The 12,348-nt window shown below is 36.8% G+C and overlaps 1 protein-coding gene across 1 annotated transcript in view; it reads left to right on the forward strand.

Annotated features, from left to right (window-relative positions):
* nAChRalpha6 (nicotinic acetylcholine receptor alpha6) overlaps positions 1-12,348 on the forward strand; it is a 269,347-nt gene that overhangs the window by 147,483 nt on the left and 109,516 nt on the right. The gene's annotated exons all lie outside the window — the stretch shown is intronic.

A 12,348-nucleotide genomic window follows, 5' to 3' on the forward strand; every position in this document is an offset into this window, starting at 1 on the left:
GTTCAGACGTATGAAACGTCCTCGTGGAGAGAAATTACATTTAGGTTCTCTGGTTCATGGTTTTCATTCTCTATCTAAATCAAATAAAATCGATTTCCCATACGACAAAACGATAATCTTGTGGAATAATTATATCGAATAAAAAAGTAGGTTTTTGTTAAGTTATCGAAGTTGATTTGTTTACGACAGAGTTTATACTCGCGTGGCGGGTAATGATACACGAAACACATAGTAGAATATATTAAACGAGCTAAATGTTCCAATACCGCGGCAGAATAAAGTTTGACACCGGTAGGTCGACGTACAACGTTTTCTCTCGCGTTACTATACTTTACATCGGCGTTGATCTATTTCCATTCCGATGGAATAAAGTTTACCAAATCGTTACACCGATTCCTCGGATAATTACTGTGATTTGGACCGAACGAATTCTGTTAATAATCGATAGTAACGCTAAAACAAACTACGCGATGAAGATATCATAACGATTTTCCAATTGCTGTTAAACCAGCGTCACGTATTTTATCGATGAATGTTACTTTAGGCGTGTAGCGAGTCTACGGACGGAAAAAGGTTCGACATATTCTCCTGACGTTGCCATTCGTACGTCAGGCAAAGAAACAGAGAATAACGAGCATTGTCAGCATCAACGTCACATCTTTCGCCGTTTCCTCGGACATAGTAATTCATATACTCGGCAAGTACGGTGTCACGAGTCGACGACAATGGCAATATAACGACGTTCTCTCGAAGAACGTCTCGTTTATTGCGCGAGTCTGACGCGTCGGTAGAATAGCTCGACGATTCTCTCCATGGCGGCGATGCGTCGTTAATGGAAACGCGTTTGGAGTCCGGTGGCGGCACTGACGAATCCCGATTGCCACGATATCCAAGCCCCTCTCTCCCTGCCAACATCCCAAGAAAGAAAAAGGTCCTCTTGATGCTATACGCCCATGAGCTGCCTCCCGAGGCTTCTTTGTCCGACACAAGAACTCAGTGCAACACAATAGCAACGCTCCATAGATAGCCGTTCATTCTCACGCTTCGTAGCTTCAGCTCGGATCTTTATATATAATATAGGTATATTACATATATATGATACGATATTATGTATATTATATTCTTTACGTATATATGATACATGTAACACGCACATGTACCAACATATGTGAAATATCGAGAAGTGTGGGAAGAGAAGGGGTGGTGAAAGAAAAGCGCTAGTGATAGCATCAGCGTGGTTAGGGATACGCGATGTCCTCTCTCGCTGTTCTTATTCATTTTCCTTTCTTTCTACATTGAGAAATGGGGAAGAACGTCGATACAAGAAAGTTCGGAGGGAAAAAGCTTTCAAAGAATATTCCAAAACACTACGATTGTTCACGAAGTTTAATAAGTAACTTCATATCGTGTCGATGAGAATGCATCGATAGTTTCAGACGAATAGCATTCGTTCAATCAAATGAAACATACCCAAACTATGACGGATTGAAGGTTTGAATCCCGATTGCTTCTCGCTGATATACGGCAGAAAGCCGCTTAATCAGACAGCTGAGACCGATAAATCTGCAATAATACGCCGATTATCGATCATACGGCCAAGGTTTTTAGACGAAAGAAACCACGAATAAAGTATTAAACGCGACAAGTTTTGGTAGAAATTAGTATGCAGATATATAAATCTAAAATTCAAATTCGGGCACATTCGCGACGGTGCTACGTAATTAGCAAAACTTCTTGCAACCCCGAAACCGATGATACTTGGCTCCTGAAGTTGGGCCCCAAATTTATTAAACGATGTATCGCGAGAAAAGATCAACGGCTCAACGTGCGAATAATCGAAAACCCGACGAATGTGAGTTTGCACAGCCGTCATTTCGTTGTAATATTTTCCTGTTGGTAGGACGGATAGAATTGGAGGCAACGATAGTCCCCGGTTGGTAGAATAATTAAATTCGTTATGCGGACCGCGTGAAATAGCCGCGAGTATTATTTAATGCCGAAATTTGTCGTCATGCTCGGTCGAACACAGGTTGGGTAAGGGAGAGAGATGGCGAGCGGATTCCCCGAGCACGTACTCGCAGTCGCGGTTCCGTTAATTGTATTCCACTTTCAGGGCTGGTTACCGCGCGGAAGCGCGCCAACAGCGCGAACCATCGCGACACCGAATTGGAACTCGTCGCATTCAATTATTACGAAATTGCAGCTAACTTGAGGTAATCGTCATTACCGAAACGATCGGTGGCTGTTATTGACGCGTTACCGCTTGATCGTTAATTGGCTGCCATAATTGGAGCTGTAAGACGCTCGTTTGATTATCGTGCCGAGCCAGATAATTAATTGATCGCTCAGTCTCATTGGACGTGTAACGATGTTACTGATAAAATTAATCTCTTACCCGCTCTTTGGAAATGTTTCAATTCTCCAGGGTACGCTCCTCAAATATTACCAAAATTTTCGCTTCGTCCTTTCGTTGTGACACGCCGTACAAGATATTTCCAATTTTCTAAGCGAATTGCCAGCATATTTATCTCCTCTGTTTTCTGCCAGTTTTATTTTGCGTGTGACGATCAACGACGCGTGTGATACGAATTTCGACGTGGTAACGCAGTACAGTTCGGAAACCTTAGATTCGCAGTAGCAGGATCGCAGATTCATCCGAGTTAAATTATTACTGACAACGCGTTTGATATATTATCGTAGCATAATTTATCCGTAGATCGGTGTTATGGGGTTATCGATGGCGCAGGAATTTTCTTCTACCCGTAGATTCATGCCATACGAGGCTCCAGCGTAGCAGATTCCACCCGAGCGACATTAAACCTCGTTAAACGCGCTCTGCCCGACTGTATCCGAATTTCGGAGAAGTTGAGATAATCGCCGTTAATGGAACGACGTCTGCATGTTGCGTCATGCGACAGCATTCCATCGTTAATTACGGTATTTTCGTTTCGTGATTCGAAGGGTACTCCGTTAACTTCGCTTTATTTTACTCTCGATTTGGTGCACGTCTTACAAAATGCACACTTCTCTCCTATAGGTTTCTATATAGGTATTTGTCAGTCCAAGAGATAAAATGCAACATGTTTCATTGAATGTGCAAACAAAAATCATATATCAAATGTGAGTAAATTATGAATAAAGTGTCCTAGCTCGTTAGAACTTTTAGAAACGCTCGATTGAAAATGAAAAATTTCATTATCTAAATGATAACTTCGGAATAAATAATTCTCGTTACAATAATATTTTTATATCGTTAAATCGCATTCGCAGTGGCTCTACAATTTATTTTCATTTCTTTTTACGTAACTTTTCCATTTATACGTAACGTTCTTCTACAAATTTCGTTGTAATTTCAACGAAACTATCGGCCAGCACATTTCATCAAAATACGCTCTCGAGTCGTTTATAACGTGCGCAAATTCGCGCAAGGACTGTCGTGTCCCGTGACGTCCTACTGTTCAGACATGAAATGATAAATTCATTTCACTTAGCGTTTGACCTGGACAATTTGCAGCGGCTGTCAGGCCTCGCGTTTCGCAGTATACATTGAAGAATCACACGGTTGGTTCTTTATGCGTTATAGCGTTATCCGTATCGTGACGGGAATATAGAAGCTGTGAAATTGCCACGATGAAGTTCGTAAAAATGAATTTCGTCAACAAGATTTTCTCAACGTATTTTACTTCCTTTCTTAAGCTTTTTAAATTAATCGAAATATTTTCGCGCCATTCGAAGTATTTCAACGGAATAGAGGAGATTAGGCGGTTCGAATAATCTACTCGTTTCATTTTATTTAAAATCATTTTGACTTACGTCGATCGAACTCACCGTTCGGTCAAAAACACCGGACGACAAATCGTGACGTTTCATCTCGAAACAATACCACGAAATGACTAGCATGCCATAAAGTTCGGTAATCATTGGAAACGACGAAAGAACGGACTCACAGTGATGATGACACACGGGAAACGGAAGCGAGCGGTACAGAGCATAAAGGGTGAGCGATTTATTGTTTGGATCGGTATTTCGACGTGCGTCCACCGAAAAATGTTTGAGTTATTTCGTTCGGCGTCACGCGAAATTCATAGGTTTTCGTTGCACGTGGATCAGGTTTGAATTAGAGTTTTGTCGTTTGCAGCGCTTAATGTTCCCTTAATAAAAAAAAAAAACCTATTTACCTGATAGCGATATAAAAGCGTATATTTCTATACTTACTCGGCGCTATTCGACATTTTGTTCCTGTTAAAATTAACGTGTTTCGATTTTCCTATATTTGGGAATTATTATCGATTGCTATCGAAAATTATAAATACTTTCTTTCTCGACAGATATTATATACGACGAGAATATTACAAACGAAGTATCGAGATTTACATTTGAAAACTTGCAGTACTGACGTATTTCACGTGTCCGATTAATGCAGACTTTAGCTACTAATATCCCGCGTAGACACGTGCATTTATTGCATATAATGCATTATTGTATATAATAGTATCGTATATAACACACTCATGTTTCGTATTACTCTAAATAATTATTATTCGATATTTATTAATTATTACAAAACTTTGATAGTATATTAAAAAGACAGCCAATGTAACAATACGGCGCTAATGAATGGCTTTGATTCAGAAATAGCTGATAAATACTTCATTATTGCAAATATTATTTATTACTGCCTGCATTTAATTCAATTTATAATACATTATCGTGAGAATAACGCAAAGTCAATAGTGTTAAACAAAATTCAATATTCATATTCGGCATTTAAATTCACGTTCAAACGTCTGTCGTTTCGTATATGTAATTCGCGCAGTTTCATTTGATAAATTTATTTATCGATGGTTGGACGTGTATCAAATACACGTCTGATTTCGACCACTTCGTTTCAAGATACAAGATTCCAATAAATATTTGCCAGATGATGAAGCTAAAACTATCACGCAAATGCAAGGTATAAAATGATTCGCATAGATGTCTGACAAATTTGCCGATCCAATTAGAGACGAACATCTCTGAAATCGAGCTTCTGTGAAGATCTTCAGGGGTAGGCTAAGAATAGATTTGTTACGTTATTTAAAGACGTCGGAGGAAAAATCGTACAACAGACAAAATCTTTAATGTTGGAAGATAGAATTATTGGTAGCTGTTTTACTTCAAACTATTGACAAACTGTAGTTTCACTTCTCATAGATTTTAAATGCGAGAGAGGACTATCGATCAGTAAAAAAAGTTGTTAAATCGGAAGAAAAGAGACGAAAGCAGAGTGAAAGATATTTTATGGCTTCGTTCCACCCACTTTTCGAAGGCTTCACGATTGGCTGGAATACAAATTTCGGTAATGTGCACTCGTTTAAGCGTGAAAGGTCTGCTTAAAAGCGATGTCTAGCGACATCTTAACGTTTCAGACGATTTGTTATGCGTGTAGAAACGTGCATCGAATATCATTATTTCGATTATTTGCAGAACATTTTTTACGTTTAACGATGTTTAGCGGAAATTATAGATTCGAGGGTTTCTTCAAAATACGATTTTGTTTCCTATGATTCTACGATACTATTATAATTAAAACAGAAAAAAATTGTTACACCGTTTGTCACCTCGATGCTGCTCAATTTTGTTTAGGAATTTAAACCTAAAATTTAATCGTATCTAACTGACAGTACGAAATCGTGTTTTACGTAACCCTTGATACGATTTAAGAACATTTCTACTAATATTACGTAGAAACCAGGAAGAAATAACGAAGTATAGCATAAAAAAAGAGAAGCTTGTGAAAGTACATTGTACGCTCGATTATACAACGTTATGTAAAATTATTATTAGAGCAATAGACTCTGTGTCATAGAGATACCATGAACGCGCATACCGCGGGTACTCGATGAGTCGATTGTACACTAACGCACAAAGGGTACACGCATAACAAGTCGACGAACGCAATCTCGGCACATAAATTGGCTCTAAATGTGTTGAACATTATATACGTACTCTGGTGTCGTAATTAACCCCTCAAATAGATGAGGGGCGCTACGATGGGCTGATGTCGCTTGCCGGTGTTTCTTGCTTTCACGGGCTTATAACTACGAAACATATCGAGTGAGCTTCCACTATATTATATATATATACATATAGATATTATATACGTACATATGTATACGATATATACAAGTACGACCATGTGCAAGAAGCGAACTCAATAGACAAACAAGGAAAGAGAAAAAAGAAATGAGGAAAGCGCGAGAGAAAAAAAGACAAGAAAGGGAGCAAATGAAGGAAGAAGATATCGTGACCCACCCCCTGCCCAACCCCCTTCGGGAATATACAATACATATATGTACTACTTGCCCCCTACCCCCCCACAACCTCCCCTCGTGGAGATTGATAAAAGAAAAACCAACACAGAGATAGCGGACGTAGGGAAACAGGATGACCGAGAACACAATGACCCAGAATATACTTATACATGTCTCACACACAGATACATCGACGAGTCAAAGCAGGGACCACGTGATTATGTCTGAGCTGGAAATTGCGATTTCGCATGGAACACATGTTCACGTCACTCTACTATCGACTCCGCACCGATCATTCTCGACGATCCTTACGACAAAAAATCCTCCAGATTCACCCCGGAAAACCTGTTCCCGGATTTTCTACTACTATACACCCCTGCTATCTGCTTTCGAACGTTTCTTTTTTTCTTTCTTTCTGATTTCGACTCGTGTTCGAGTCGCAGAGTCTTGGTTCGTCGCTGCTTTCTTGTAAAAATCAAGAAGATTCGGAACGCATGTTTGCAATCCTTTTGCGTAATTATAGTTGCGTGCATGAATACGAATAAGTTGCTGTTTCACGGAGGAAGGTGAGCCTCTCATTTTATATACATTTTGCGATTGGTATTTGAATATACGTAGATCGAATAAACGAAAGATTTTCGTTTGAAACTAGAGGTTTGCATTGGTTTCTTTTTTCTTTTTTTTTCTTCTTCTTCTTCTTTTTGCGGATAATAAGTAATTATAGGGAATATAAGAGCATGTTTATGATACTTCTGCGAATAGATGCGTATACTTGATACTGTCTTCTTTTGTAGTATGTTTTGCGCTGTTTAAGTTTTACTCAGTAGATGAGAATTGTTAAGATTGTTAGTTGATAATCGATATTTCATAGAAAATAAGAATTTGACATTTATATAAGCAGGAAATATTGTAAATAATTCTGGTATTGCCAGTTATCTTACAAATTTCGAAATAAGCAAGCGATCCAAATTTTACAAATTTCTCATAGACCAATAGATAACACTGTTACGATCAAATCATCAGAACGATATTGTTATTTATTCCTGTATTCGTAAACTGCAGATAAATATCTCGAAAGAAATGTTTTATTCGATCTAAATAACACGAAAATAATTATTCTCCTTTTACTCGTTAAAATTTAGTCTACGGTAATATTAAATACTGCAAATGTAACTACTAATTAATATTGTCAATCGCAACGATAGAAGTAACTGCTAGCGTATATAGTTTGAGCATGAAAATCTCTAAGCTTCCGTAATTTTGCTTTCTAATTAAATACAGGATTTTTCTTCAAGGTAATCCAGATGACATCGTGTATATTTGTATGAAACTTGCGTTTCATCGGTTGTAAAAGTAAAATTGAAAAACATATGAAAGATCAAAGATTTAAAAAAAAAAAATGATTTTAAAGAAAATCAATTTAAATTTCATCGTGTGTAATCTATTTCACTTTTGATCGAACTATTTGTTCTTGAAATTTCCAGGAACGAAAATATTTCAGATATGCAACTTAAATAGAACATCTTGCACAGTGCTATCTATCGGTATACTATCTTTGACATTTATTAATACAGAATTGTTTACAAATTTTAATTAACTCAAGAGTGTACGTAAACGTGATCCAGCTCAATAAAATTTCTATTGCAAAACTTCCACGATTTTTTCAACAGAATTCTTTAGACAACTTCAATGGAATTTCTCTCATTCCGAAACAATTTTATTCACTGTCAGTGCTCAAAACTGAACAAAACTCCAACGTTCTTAGTCTATCGCGAACCATCGCGAGGATAATAAACAACGCAAAACAAAAAAATACAAGGTTTACATAATTGCCAAATTAAATCTCAAGGAAAATCTTAAATAATTATTCATTTTTCACGCGCCAATCCGCAAAATGTCAGGGACATCGCTTTCCTCCAAGAAATCGGCTCGTTCGACTTTGCTTCGCGTCACGAAATTCTTCGTCAGCTTCGATCTTTTTTACGATCATTTTGTTCGACAAACTACTCGAGAAAATCTCTCGCAGCCACAGCTAGACTAGTCAGGCTTCTTCGATCTATTTCGTTTCTTTCTTCATTTATGTTTCCATCGCTGCCGAGACTATCTCGATGACGCGATCCTCGTGTCTCGCAACACCGGCAACAGCGACGGACACGAGGATCAAGTTATTTGCAATCTGTCGATCCGTTGTCCAGAACCTAGGTAAAGTTTCCATCGTGGAGTCGATAGCTGAGTGACGTTTCCATGCCAGCCAGTAGCGAGCTTTTGCTCTTGAAATTCTCCGGTCTACTAGGCACTCATGAGGCCTGGTTCGGCAAATCGATTCCACGCGACGACATTTGCTCAATTTACTTTTATGAAAACAAACGATTTTACCAATGATCAAACGACACGACGCTTTTTTATTCGACTTGTATCATTTTCGTATAACTCGTTAATCTTATTTTCTACCTACTGTTTTCATTTAATTCCCTTTTATCTCGCTGGAAATATTCGTATTTTTTTGTAGACTCGTTTTTTTTTTTTTTACTATTTTCACTTCAATTTGATCCGAGCGAGAACGTTTCATTTGAAACAATTATTATCACGCGAAGAGTGCATTATATACTCACGGAAAGTGCTACCGTTTCGTTGAAAATAAAAAAAATATTAAGAGAGAGAGGTGGATGACACACGCTTCACTTTTCTGTGGATTCACTGGTTTTGTAAGTATAACGATACGCCTGCAGTACGTACTTGAATATGGTGTTTAGCGGAACCATCGTATCTTTTTTAATATATAAATCGATTTTTCTTTCTGTTATTCTGTGTATAAAAAATATTGGATGTTACAACGTTAGAATATACCAGAAGATGTTTCAAATATATCCGATTCGAGAAACATCGTTTGTTATCGGTAGTATTACTCCTTTGCATGTATTCAATTCTCCGGATGTTAGTATCCAAAATAAAGTGTGTTTAGCTATATGTATATCTGTTTGAAAAGTTTGAAAAGTCAAACTAAGCTAATAATTCAGAACTACAAAATTGATGGAAAAATATAGCAGAAATGATATTTACGAGGTATCAGTGCGACATTTAAAAATGTGAAATACAAATCGTTTGGTAAGAAATAGATACTTTACAATGTATAATGTAAAAATCGATTTATATGTAGACAGAGAATATATCTAACGATTCTTTACAACCGCACCGTTATACTTTCGAAAAATGTGATGTCATAGATAGATAGTTCATCATACAGTTCGCTTTCTCCCTTTTTAGTTTTTCCTATTTTCAATCGAGCTATCACGATACACGTTGATGTATAATGCATTTCGCAGTACTTTTGTTCGATGGGAAAACCGATAACAACGTTTCATCAAAAAATAAGTATTATAAATACGATATAAAATTGCATAATACCAAATCAATATGATACGAAACAATAACTTTACAAGCCGATTCAAGAGAAAGGTATTACCAGTTCAGATCCGTCAATTTCATCGTGAATTATATCATTATCCTCTTATTAAGTATCAATAGTGACTTTATCGCTGTTATTTGTTAACAGCAGCTGCATCAAAATTGTTATGAACTTCCGCGCAGTAAAATCTCGGAAGCTTTCAAAAACGAACTATTCGTCGATTATGTTGAACGTTTCGGATATAGCCAATCCGACAATCAAACTAAGACCAATGAAATCGTTACGGCGAACAAACTACGTATTAAAAGCCGTGTCGTTGAACGATCGTATCTAATTGTTTCAGCGAAAAGTACGTAAACCAGCTGCACAGAATCGGCGAGTGAATCAATTTAGAGAGGTCGTTGGTGCGTCGGTAACGAGCGGGCAATTAGCGTTTTACGAGAATTCCGGTACTCGGGCTCGATACTAGGTTTACGATTGTCACAAGACTGCTGATAGACAGCTCGTAAATCCGCAAAACTGCACCACGGGGCTGGATCATTGTTCGCTGACCGTATTTGATCGCCGCCGTTAATCGCGTTTATCCACGGTTACTTGATGATTCTTTTCGGATACCGATCCAATGCAATCTTGATGCTGTTTATATCGGAATCAAGGTATCTAACGCCATCATTTGTTATAAATTTTATTTTTTATTATCAAGATAAACACCAACCGATTGTATTTAGGATTCGATCGATTGTTATAGGATGCAAATGAAAATTAGTGCTGTGATTTTTCAAAAGAGATAGTCTGACGTAAAATTCGTATTAAATCGGAAGAATAGTATTAAGAGATCAGGATAGTATTACACTCAAGAAATATGTTTCAATTTGTCAAAACAATGGCGACATGAAAGGTCTAATGAAATTCAAGATAAATTGTCTTTGATATTTAATAAAATTAAAAATGTTGTTCTAGTAGCCACTTGTTATCCTTATTTAGAGCGTATGTTCAGTGTGTCTTTCGTTTATTTTAACACTCGGTTGAGCACGTTTCATCATACGTCCACATTTGTATGAACATCTAGACAGTAGGTACTTTGATGTGTATATGTGTATTGTTATTGTTACACCACAATTACTATAGATAATTTCTTACTCTACAGACTTTAAACAAATATGTATTCGATTATCTAAACGATAACATCACACAATCCCGAGAAAAAATATTTTTCTGACAATGTTCGTTAGGATTGTCCTTGTTCTCATGATTAGTATATATCCCAGATGTTATTTCAATATGTAGCATCTTGTACGTTTTATTTAGGACACAGGAAATCAAACTGTCTGCGATACTCTGTATAGAAACGAAACGATAATACGTATCGCATACATTGAGAAAATGTTATTACAACATTCTGACAATTCGTGTTAATATTCAAAATTATTTGAAAACAAAACTTCCTTCGCATAAAAAGATTTATTCGTCACAAATCTATAGGAAAGTAAGATTCGTAGCAATTCATTCGGAAAATAAAAAATGAAAGTACACGCTTTCTTGCAGTTGCTCGGGTAGATAAACTGATTATATCAGACAGAAATCGATGCGCTGCTGTAACGAGTGCGTATCTGTGCAGATATCAAGATATACGTCTACGAGCATGTCGGACCTTAAGCACACCACATAAAACTGAATATCAGAATCTTTACCTGAACGACGCTTACTCAGTTCACCAAACGATCGAGTTTCATCGCCATGTGATACATTACTCATGAAAGTTTCACGGGAACTGGTAATACTTTCCACGAGATTTTTGCTATAGTAAAGAATTTTACTACAATTAAGAACATAATCTTTGTACATAAATTCTCAAAATGGAACGAAACAAAACGGTTATCATATATTTACGATCTGTTGCACGATCAGATCATTCTCTGTTACGATACAGAATATAAAAAACGAAAAATAAGAACTACAAGTGTACGTTGTTTTTGGTATATCTCGGTTGATTTTCTACATTAGAATATTCGATTAATTTGTCAGTTATTTCATTTTGATATTCATTTCGATATGATCGTTCTTGAACCGTTCTATTAGTTTGATGATAACGCCTCTGGTAATTTAAAGAATTGTTTCCTATTTTTCTTTTCTGTTTCGTTCGACAGATACAAGAGAAGAAATTTAGCGATACAAACTGTCAAGATAAAGCTTCTACTCTACACTGTCAATTAAATGTCACAAACTAAACTTTTGAAATTTGAGAAACGTTTGCTACATGGAGATTTTGAAGAGCAAATGTTCACTGGCTAAGCTTAGGCTAAGTACGTATTTGTTTCGCACACGCGTGTTAAATATTACAATCTCTGCAAGGTTCATGGTAAAAATTAGCATATGCTGATAGGAAATAGTATGTCCCGTAAACATGAAGAAATCGAAGCTTTACCAAGTGGATCGTCGAAAATTATAAAGTTTAGAAATATTTTTATTATTGTGAAAAGAACATTCCTCCAGTACTATGTGTCTAATTTAGCAAGTGGCAGTATAACGAGCATCGTTAATTACATGATGTCCCATCAAACTTATAACACTTCCGCGTAGTACTTGTTAAAATAACATTCCATATAAAACTTGTCGGATTTGTTTCGATAGTGTTAGAAATTTGCTTTG

Source organism: Bombus vancouverensis, chromosome 6 (assembly GCF_051014615.1).
Source record: "Bombus vancouverensis nearcticus chromosome 6, iyBomVanc1_principal, whole genome shotgun sequence".
Taxonomy (NCBI): domain Eukaryota; kingdom Metazoa; phylum Arthropoda; class Insecta; order Hymenoptera; family Apidae; genus Bombus; species Bombus vancouverensis.